Raw genomic sequence first — 9,606 nt, forward strand, 5'->3', positions numbered from 1 at the left:
TATCTAGATCTTGTTTGATGCGAGACGGTTATTCAATTAAATCAGAGAATAATTGTTGTTCTATTTATATGAGTAATATCTTTTATGGTCATGCACCCTTGAAGAGTGGTCTATTTTTGTTGAATCTCGATAGTAGTGATACACATATTCATAATATTGAAGCCAAAAGATGCAGAGTTGATAATGATAGTGCAACTTATTTGTGGCACTGCCGTTTAGGTCATATCGGTGTAAAGCGCATGAAGAAACTCCATACTGATGGACTTTTGGAACCACTTGATTATGAATCACTTGGTACTTGTGAACCGTGCCTCATGGGCAAGATGACTAAAACGCCGTTCTCCGGAACTATGGAGCGAGCAACAGATTTGTTGGAAATCATACATACAGATGTATGTGGTCCGATGAATATTGAGGCTCGCGGCGGGTATCGTTATTTTCTCACCTTCACAAATGATTTAAGCTGATATGGGTATATCTACTTAATGAAACATAAGTCTGAAACATTTGAAAAGTTCAAAGAATTTCAGAGTGAAGTTGAAAATCATAGTAACAAGAAAATAAAGTTTCTACGATCTGATCGTGGAGGAGAATATTTGTGTTACGAGTTTGGTCTTTATTTGAAACAATGCGGAATAGTTTCGCAACTCATGCCACCCGGAACACCACAGCGTAATGGTGTGTCCGAACATCGTAATCGTACTTTACTAGATATGGTGCGATCTATGATGTCTCTTACTGATTTACCGCTATCGTTTTGGGGTTATGCTTTAGAGACGGCTGCATTCACGTTAAATAGGGCACCATCGAAATCCGTTGAGATGACGCCTTATGAACTGTGGTTTGGCAAGAAACCAAAGTTGTCGTTTCTTAAAGTTTGGGGCTGCGATGCTTATGTGAAAAAGCTTCAACCTGATAAGCTCGAACCCAAATCGGAAAAATGTGTCTTCATAGGATACCCAAAAGAGGCTGTTGGGTACATCTTCTATCACAGATCCAAAGGCAAGACTTTTGTTGCTAAATTTGGAATCTTTCTAGAGAAGGAGTTTCTCTCGAAAGAAGTGAGTGGGAGGAAAGTAGAACTTGATGAGGTAACTGTACCTGCTCCCTTATTGGAAAGTAGTTCATCACAGAAACCGGTTTCTGTGACACCTACATCAATTAGTGAGGAAGTTAATGATGATGATCATGAAACTTTAGATCAAGTTGTTACTGAACCTCGTAGGTCGACCAGAGTAAGATCCGCACCAGAGTGGTACGGTAATCCTGTTCTGGAGGTTATGTTACTAGACCATGACGAACCTACGAACTATGAAGAAGCGATGGTGAGCCCAGATTCCGCAAAATGGCTTGAGGCCATGAAATCTGAGATGGGATCCATGTATGAGAACAAAGTGTGGACTTTGGTTGACTTGCACGATGATCGGCAAGCCATTGAGAATAAATGGATCTTCAAGAAGAAGACTGACGATGACGGTAATGTTACTGTCTATAAAGCTCGACTTGTTGCGAAAGGTTTTCGACAAGTTCAAGGGATTGACTACGATGAGACTTTCTCACCCATAGCGATGCTTAAGTCTGTCCGAATCATGTTAGCAATTGCCGCATTTTATGATTATGAAATTTGGCAAATGGATGTCAAAACTGCATTCCTGAATGGATTTCTTGAAGAAGAGTTGTATATGATGCAACCGGAAGGTTTTGTCGATCCAAAAGGAGCTAACAAAGTGTGCAAGCTCCAGCGATCCATTTATGGACTGGTGCAAGCCTCTCGGAGTTGGAATAAACGCTTTGATAGTGTGATCAAAGCATTTGGTTTTATACAGACTTTTGGAGAAGCCTGTATTTACAAGAAAGTGAGTGGGAGCTCTGTAGCATTTCTGATATTATATGTGGATGATTGGAAATGATATAGAATTTCTGGATAGCATAAAGGGATACTTGAATAAGAGTTTTTCAATGAAGGACCTCGGTGAAGCTGCTTATATATTGGGCATCAAGATCTATAGAGATAGATCAAGACGCTTAGTTGGACTTTCACAAAGCACATACCTTGACAAAGTTTTGAAGAAGTTCAAAATGGATCAAGCAAAGAAAGGGTTCTTTCTTGTGTTACAAGGTGTGAAGTTGAGTAAGACTCAATGCCCGACCACTGCAGAAGATAGAGAGAAGATGAAAGATGTTCCCTATGCTTCAGCCATAGGCTCTATCATGTATGCAATGCTGTGTACCCGACCTGATGTGTGCCTTGCTATAAGTTTAGCAGGGAGGTACCAAAGTAATCCAGGAGTGGATCACTGGACAGCGGTCAAGAACATCCTGAAATACCTGAAAAGGACTAAGGATATGTTTCTCGTTTATGGTGGTGAAAAAGAGCTAGTCGTAAATGGTTACGTCGATGCAAGCTTTGACACTGATCTAGACGATTCTAAATCGCAAACTGGATACGTGTTTACATTGAACGGTGGAGCTGTCAGTTGGTGCAGTTCTAAGCAAAGCGTTGTGGCGGGATCTACGTGTGAAGCGGAGTACATAGCTGCTTCGGAAGCAGCAAATGAAGGAGTCTGGATGAAGGAGTTCATATCCGATCTAGGTGTCATACCTAGTGCATCGGGTCCAATGAAAATCTTTTGTGACAATACTGGTGCAATTGCCTTGGCAAAGGAATCCAGATTTCACAAGAGAACCAAGCACATCAAGAGACGCTTCAATTCCATCCGGGATCTAGTCCAGGTGGGAGACATAGAAATTTGCAAGATTCATACGGATCTGAATGTTGCAGACCCGTTGACTAAGCCTCTTCCACGAGCAAAACATGATCAGCACCCAGGCTCCATGGGTGTTAGAATCATTACTGTGTAATCTAGATTATTGACTCTAGTGCAAGTGGGAGACTGAAAGGAAATATGGCCTAGAGGCAATAATAAAGTTATTATTTATTTCCTTATATCATGATAAACGTTTATTTATTCATGCTAGAATTGTATTAACCGGAAACATAATACTTATGTGAATACATAAACAAACAGAGTGTCACTAGTATGCCTCTACTTGACTAGCTCGTTGATCAAAGATGGTTATGTTTCCTAGCCATTGACATGAGTTGTCATTTGATTAACGGGATCACATCATTAGGAGAATGATGTGATTGACTTGACCCATTCCGTTAGCTTAGCACACGATCGTTTAGTATTCTGCTATTGCTTTCTTCATGACTTATACATGTTCCTATGACTATGAGATTATGCAACTCCCGTTTACCGGAGGAACACTTTGTGTGCTACCAAACGTCACAACGTAACTGGGTGATTATAAAGGTGCTCTACAGGTGTCTCCAAAGGTACTTGTTGGGTTGGCGTAGTTCGAGATTAGGATTTGTCACTCCGATTGTCGGAGAGGTATCTCTGGGCCCACTCGGTAATGCACATCACTTAAGCCTTGCAAGCATTGCAACTAATGAGTTAGTTGCGGGATGATGTATTACGGAACGAGTAAAGAGACTTGCCGGTAATGAGATTGAACTAGGTATTGAGATACTGACGATCGAATCTCGGGCAAGTAACATACCGATGACAAAGGGAACAACGTATGTTGTTATGCGGTTTGACCGATAAAGATCTTCGTAGAATATGTGGGAGCCAATATGAGCATCCAGGTTCCGCTATTGGTTATTGGCCGGAGACGTGTCTCGGTCATGTCTACATAGTTCTCGAACCCGTAGGGTCCGCACGCTTAAAGTTTCGATGACAGTTATATTATGAGTTTATATGTTTCGATGTACCGAAGGTAGTTCGGAGTCCCGGATGTGATCACAGACATGACGAGGAGTCTCGAAATGGTCGAGACATGAAGATTGATATATTGGACGACTATATTCGGACACCGGAATGGTTCCGGGGGTTATCGGATATATACCGGAGTACCGGGGGTTACCGGAACCCCCCGGGGGTTTAACGGGCCTACATGTGCCTTAGTGGAGAAGAGGAGGGGCGGCCAGGGCAGGCCGCGCGCCCCTCCCCCTCTAGTCCGAATTGGACAAGGAGGGGGGCGGCGCCCCCCTTTCCTTCTTCTCTCCCTCCTCCTTCCCCCCTTCTCCTAATCCAACAAGGAAGGGAGGGAGTCCTACTCCCGGTGGGAGTAGGACTCCTCCTGGCGCGCCTCCTCCTGGCCGGCCGCCTCTCCCCCCTTGCTCCTTTATATACGGGGGCAGGGGGCACCCCATAGACAGAACAATTGATCATTGATCTTTTAGCCGTGTCCGGTGCCCCCCTCCACCATAGTCCACCTCGATAATATCGTAGCGGTGCTTAGGCGAAGCCCTGCGTCGGTAGAACATCATCATCGTCACCACGCCGTCGTGCTGACGGAACTCTCCCTCAAAGCTCGGCTGGATCGGAGTTCGAGGGACGTCATCGAGCTGAACGTGTGCTGAACTCGGAGGTGCCGTGCATTCGGTACTTGATCGGTCGGATCGTGAAGACGTACGACTACATCAACCGCGTTGTGCTAACGCTTCCGCTTTCGGTCTACGAGGGTACGTGGACACACTCTCCCCTCTCGTTGCTATGCATCACCATGATCTTGCGTGTGCGTAGGAATTTTTTTGAAATTACTACGTTCTCCAACAGTCCCATCATAGAGACTAACCACTATTTGGCGCTTGGTTCCATAGTTTGCAAAGGTGCTATGCCAGTTCACCATCCACATGTTGTCATTGTGTATTCAAGCAACACATGTCTTTAGGAATCTGCAGCTCCACACCCGGGGCAGGTGCTATTCGTTGACATTTTTCTGTGCGCCCTAACGTGCTCGGTTGGTATCGAATGCTTAGCCAATCTCCAAAGGAACATGCATGTTTTACCTGGAACTGGTGTGTTTCATAACAATTTTCATATGAACCATCTAACCAAGCTTCGCATCTCAACTTCGTTGCAATCATCATCTTGTATGCCGACCCGACCATGAAGCGGCCGCTTTTTCAAAGTTCCAAGCCCAACTATCTTCAACCTCACTCGTGCAAAGAGGAATGCCAAGAATGGCTAGGACATAAATATGCAGGAAGACTTTAGCGAGCCGCTCAGGATCCCATCTAGTCAATGTGTTGTGAATGAATTTAGAAACTAAAACAAGTGGGTAAGCTGATTGACACCCGAAGGGCCGCATCATAACATCCCTTAGGATCAGGTTATCACACCAGATGTGAGTTGAGGATATGGTGTATTAAACCCTGCTTAAGTACATCACGCCCCTCCACAATCGCTCCCCAAATCTGACTGGATGTAACACCGTGATTTTTGGCCCTTTCTTATTCTTTTGGATTTCTTTGAATTTTTATTTGGATTTCCTTTTCTGTGACTGTGTGGTCCTGAAGCATAGGAAGATCATCTCTTCTTCCTATCTCAAGTGGCTTGTCATTCTCAAATCCTTCCCAAGACCATGTCATTTCCATCTTAGCCAAACCCCAATATTTATTTATTGGGAATATCCCTTTTTCTATTAAAGGAATAACCATGTTTGCCATAGGATGTGAAGCAACCTATATTTCTGTGTTGCCATTAATTCCCACAAAATTCCCATAAATCCTTTGGGTCATATCTACCATAGATATGTCTAAACTCTTCCTTGCCTAGTTCAAAAATAATTCAGGAATATTCATTTTCCTATTCTGTCCTGAACGGCACTTTGTGAAGGAAGTGTCATTTATATCTTCTTGGCTGATCTCAAACTTTTTGAGCACTCTTTCATATTCAAATCATTGCCACATGAAAAAATTCAGCTTCATTTGTCTTGTCAATCTTCCTCAGCAAATTTACAAAGTTTCTGACCAGGGGGAAGCTTTGTGAAGAAAGTACTAGCTAGGCATATCCAAATGAGTTGAAATTTTGCAATATTCTCAGTGTGGTCACATATTTACTCTCCTAAAAATTTGAGCTTCATCCAATGATCCGTGTGAGCACGTCGTCGAATCTTTGATTCTGGTCGTATTTTCAGATTGTGAAGCAACTATATTTTATATTGTCACATAATTTCTGAAAATTTACCAGGACATGCTTCTACCTATATAACACCCCTCCACCAAATACGGGCCCATTTCATCAAGCAAATTTCCCTCAATGAGTTTCCTAAGTTTCTGTCCAGGGAGGACCACTGTGAAGGAAGTACCATTTTTGTGGTTCCAAATGGTATGAAATTTGTACAGTGCCTTCATATGCCCAAATGACAATCCTCTACCAAATTACAGCTCAATCCCATCATCCATGTGAGTGCAGCTTCCATTTATATTTTCTGGCCAGATTGGCACTTTGTACAGCAAATGCTAGTTAAACCCTTCCATTTGAGCTGATATTTTGCATAGATAATAATCTTAGTGTGTGATCACACCAAGCAAAAGCTCAGCACCTATAACCGAGTGAGCCATCCCCAGTACACAACAAACACCTTCTTCCAAAATCAGTGTCGTCTCAAATCAGTGCAGTGCTTGCTCCCTTATCTCTATTAAATCTCATGCGTCACTTCTGTGACCTTTACCCTACCTTCCAGATACGGTTTGGACGACCAGAGCGCGTTGCAACGCCACATTCACGCGGTGACCACGCGTAGAGCGCGTGTGTTGCATGCAGACCCGGTGCTCTGGCCACTGGACCCCTCGGGAGGCCCCTCCCCGGCCGCCCAGATCGCCACGGCGTGCCACGAGCTCGCCCACGTCGCTGAGTTACCTCCAGCTCCCGTCCCCTAGCCCCTGTCCTCGCTTGCGCCCTCGCCGGCGCACGGACACGTCGCCGTGGCTCTTGGAGTTTCGGCCACCACCTAGCTCGCTCCAGAGCCTTCCCCGCGGCTATTTGAGCGCACCCCCAATCTCTCCCGCAAGCTACCGCCCTCCCAGACCCCTTTCCAAGCCTCGGAGTCCCTCGTTCCCTTTACAATGGCCGATGACCGCCGCTCGGTCCCCTCGGCGATTGAGAGACCCCCTCCCACACTTCTGCTTCCGAGACCCTACCCTTGAGACCGCGAGCCTCCGCCGTCCTCAGTTCCGGCGGAGGAGTCCTGCTGGCGCTGCCCTCCTCTTGGAAAGCTTTGGCCGCCACAGCCGCATCGGCGCCAGGGCTATGGGCCATCTCGGGATCACCCTCGGCCACCCCTGGGCGCGGTGACGGGCTACTAGGCCCCCTCGCTCGCCGGCCGGCCCCCTGGAGCGGCGCGGCGACGGCTAGGCCGGTGGCCGGCGCCTCCCCTGCATCGCTGTCGGAGGTAGAAGAAGAGGACAGGAGGAGAGAAAGAGGCTAGGTGGGCCCCGCGTGTCATGGACACGGCAGAGGGGTAAGTGCCACCGACAGCTTGGCCCGGCCCCTTTAAGTGGAATCGTATTCCAAGGAATACGTTTTCCTCTTGAGAAAGCGTACAGGTTTACTTCCATTAAGAATAGGTTTTCGTTATGCAGCAAGCATATTTCCTGAAAGGCGCATTCTGCTTTCGGCCGCCGGCCGAAACCTCTAGTGTGCGGACGTCCGTTAGTTCAGCGCAGAAATGAATACATTTTTATTTGTTTTCTGCCTAACGAACGAACGGCCGTATCACCGCAACCGTAACTCCGAATCAGGTTATTCAAAAGCCCACATTCTCTATTCGTCGAGCCCATTTTGTTGGTACCATTTTCTGATGTTGTAACACTCTGAAAATGACCATTTTACCCTTGCCATCTAATTAGCCCCCTTCGAGAAACTTTTCCTGCAAAACTTTCAGCGAGTTCATCGCACTTCTTCCAGGTGATTTCTTCATCGCCAGGCAAACTACACAGCCACTTGCTTGATGGCATTGCAATAGCCATGGTCCTCACTCGAATGATTGAATAATTGTTTGCTCATTTAATTATTTCTTGATTTCCAATGCCTACTGGTGCTATTCATGATCATCACTATGCCATGCTCATTTGCATGAGTAGACTAATGATTTATTGTTGATGTAAGATTCGTATGTTTAATGATTATGGTTCCCATCCATGCTCATGTTGATATCATGCTCATATTGCATTGTCATTTCATCATGTTATTTTGTTGTCATGCCTCTCGCCGACGCCTCAAACTAGGGAAGGTTATGTGCGTGCGCTACCCTGGCCCGGTAGGCGGCGATAACCTTGTGTGCCTGAGTTGTTTGCGCGTTTTTGTCCTCGTTTGGGACCGTTTGTTTTTTGTTTGGCCACGACGGTGGCCGGCCACAAAAGTGGCAGATGTCAAGAGTTGGCATCGGGGCCACCCAGGACATAGCCCAAAGGGGAGTTTGTCGAGGTGGCCGCGAGAGTATCATGCAATAGATTGGTTTTATCGGAATGTCGTTGGTCCACCCGAATGGGAGCACGAGGCCATGAATTCCGTGGTGTGGGTACAGTGTACTAACCTCTGCAGAGTGTATACTCTATCGATAGTCGCGCTCTCGATTATGGACCCAGTTCGTAGTAGGTCACAACTTGGGTCAACAGTAATAACAATATGACTAATAAACAACCCCGGTTCGATGAGGAAAGAAGTTGGTTGATCTTTATGTGATCACGAGATGATCACGATGGTATTCTTGATGATGATGAGGTGATCTTGTGATGATCACTCTGGTATCATTGATGATGGTTGATCATGAGGTGATCATGTGATGATCGTGACGGTAAGAAAGATTGGCATATATATTTGGTGGTTACGAGATAACCTCCGAGAAGAGTAAGTTGGTCCAAGAGACGTTAAACATCGATCCCCTCTCATGCATTATCATCATGTTCATATCATAAGTAACATGTTCATGCCTTGCTCATCTCGTATGGTTCTAGTGGTATCATGCTCATCTGCAATTAACTTGTGAATGACATGCTATTGTTTGTCTTGATTGCTTTTGGTTGCTGTGGGCTTACGAGTATATTCAAAGTACTCAACTGACGTGTCATGCCAGTTTGCAGGTAATGCCGTGTTTGATTGCTTGTCGAGGACCCCAAGTTTGCAAGCTAGGATACGTCCCAGGCAGAGTCCCTGCGGAGTGGAGTTCACTGTCATCATCGTTGTTTCACTGATAGCATAGAGCTATCTTAGCAGGCGTAGTGTCGTCGTGCCGATATAATCCTTTGTAACACCCGAACCCTTGTACCCATATTTGTAATAAGAGCTAATTTGTTCTATGCCAAGTAGTGTCGTATTCCAGAAAACTTGATCTCTGGTCTGGAATACGGAGTGTTTTGGTTCTCTGAGCCGGGGTGCCACACTAGAATGATGGCCGATTTCTACACTCGAAATAAAACAAGATGAGAAGTAGACAACATTCAAGATTTACGCGAGATAGTAGCTTGGCTTGCCTGCAAAGAGCAGGTAGTGGGCCGACTCAGTAGTCATGTGGTTTCATCATGTTCACGTGCTTTTTTAACTTTTAATTATATTTTGAAAAGATACTAAATACATATATTACAAAAAATAATTTAGTCCATTTTTAAAAAGTGTTCATCGTACATTTAAGAAATATTCATGCGGTGTAAAAAATGATTGCTAATTTTTTTGCAAATTATTGTACCATTGGAAAAAATGTATGAGGCATTTCTAAAAGTTTACATGCTTCAAAATATATATAGTTGGCATT

General features: G+C 45.0%; 1 long non-coding RNA gene across 1 annotated transcript; it reads left to right on the forward strand.

Moving 5' to 3' along the window:
- Positions 1-6,047: 6,047 nt before the first annotated feature.
- LOC120962671 (uncharacterized) lies at positions 6,048-9,181 on the forward strand. Its single transcript, XR_005753397.3, has 2 exons — positions 6,048-7,317; positions 8,939-9,181. It is a non-coding gene; the product is annotated as an uncharacterized lncRNA (long non-coding RNA).
- The last annotated feature ends 425 nt before the right edge of the window (positions 9,182-9,606 follow it).

The sequence above is a fragment of the Aegilops tauschii genome, chromosome 4 (assembly GCF_002575655.3).
Source record: "Aegilops tauschii subsp. strangulata cultivar AL8/78 chromosome 4, Aet v6.0, whole genome shotgun sequence".
Lineage (NCBI taxonomy): Eukaryota > Viridiplantae > Streptophyta > Magnoliopsida > Poales > Poaceae > Aegilops > Aegilops tauschii.